Here is a 1,632-nt window from a genome sequence, read left to right on the forward strand (position 1 = left end):
ATAATGGTACCGTAGTCCGAACACATGGAATTTGAAGATTTACAAAGTTTACGAAAATGAAAAGAATAGCATTTACAGCATTTAATATATTAAGACATACGTATCTATATTTTAACAGCAGCAAGCTACAGATTTTGTGGAAGTACATGTAAATTGGGGACTGGTGACTTTTTGCCATTTTTTTTTGAGCAATTTACCAATGTATTTACCTGCTTGACCTTGAATATGTTGAGATGCAAAGCCCTTTTCTTTGTGTTCCTCCACGATATTTTATTTAATGTTACAGAAAGATACTATGGATAAAAAAATATGAAAAATTAAAAGCATGTATGGCATCTCGTAGAAAAAATATACAAACAGATGTATTTATGATTAGAGCAAGTAGATAACATTCATACAATAATAAAATCCTTAATCTTTGTGATCTAGTTCAGCGAATTATTTCAAAAACATATTATGATATGTATTAGATTAAATTTAGAGACAACAAAACATGATATGAAATGGATGTACATACCGGTACTCGGAACACATTGAATTTAAGAGTAAACAAAAATGCAAAGGTTAGCATCTACAGCATTTAACATGCAAGTTATTGGGATAATGAGCAAGTGATTTATTTATAAAGTAAAATATATTTAATTTAACAACTTACACTGTAGATAGCAGGTTTTTAAAGTGGACAGCAAATGCAAAGTTCTAGTAAATGGTGGCAATCTCATACACAATAAGTCGTACAACAAATGATTACTTCGTACCTCATACTGGGTAGCCAAATATCTGGTCAAGTAACTTTCAGAAGGAAGGCTCAGCAAGTTCAATGTTGATCATTCCCATAGCTACTTCAAACTTTTCTGGCACAATTTCTGAAAGAAAAGATGTATCTTGCAGGATTTTTTTGTTCAAACTAGGATTAATTCTCATGAATGTAAAAATTTGAAAAGTTTATATATGACAGACAAATAGCAGACACAGATAAGAAAACTCGTTCGGGTCTTAAAATGGCTCAGGTGAGCTAAAAAAATCAATTCATGTGATTTTATTGATCTTATCAGAAAATTTAAGAAATCTTTCTTCCTACTGCTTTTGTCATTTCTTGTGATCATTCCTGTAAATAATGCATGCATAATTGTGCATCATAGAATATGATAGCTATTTTTAATAATTCATGCTTAAGTATTTAACGTAAAAAAAAAATTATGCATAGCTCAGAATCCATTGCTATTGTATTTTTAGGATAAGGAAAATAAGAATATAAACCTCGTCTTGTTTACTTGGTGTATAGCATTTCAAGCTGTTGCAATATTTTTTATAGTCTTATGCTTAAAGATACAGGTTGATAAAACATTGTTAGTTTATTTGTGTTAATTGAAAATTTGAGCTGCATGGTTCTCACCATTTTCACAAGCTGTCTACATAGCCGGCGATGTGGGGAATCGTCTCAGGGACAGTCCACTGCAACTATTTAAATAATCAAAATAAGTGCTGAATATATTCTTGAGTATGCATAATAAATAAATAAATATTTTATTACATTGTACAACATACTCTGTAAATGCTGAACAGAGGAACACTTTAATGACTAAAATTCTGAAACCAATACCAAACGAGAAAATTCTGGTTAAAATCCAT

General features: G+C 30.4%; 1 long non-coding RNA gene across 1 annotated transcript; it reads right to left on the reverse strand.

Annotated features, from left to right (window-relative positions):
* Positions 1–215: 215 nt before the first annotated feature.
* LOC134259091 (uncharacterized) lies at positions 216–1,574 on the reverse strand. The gene is made up of 3 exons (XR_009990280.1): positions 1,397–1,574; positions 759–866; positions 216–293 (listed from the first exon to the last, which is right to left on the reverse strand). It is a non-coding gene; the product is annotated as an uncharacterized LOC134259091 (long non-coding RNA).
* Positions 1,575–1,632: the final 58 nt, after the last annotated feature.

Source organism: Saccostrea cucullata, unplaced genomic scaffold (assembly GCF_032062105.1).
Source record: "Saccostrea cucullata isolate Sc308-1 unplaced genomic scaffold, CSIRO_AGI_Scuc_v1 ctg15693, whole genome shotgun sequence".
Taxonomy (NCBI): domain Eukaryota; kingdom Metazoa; phylum Mollusca; class Bivalvia; order Ostreida; family Ostreidae; genus Saccostrea; species Saccostrea cuccullata.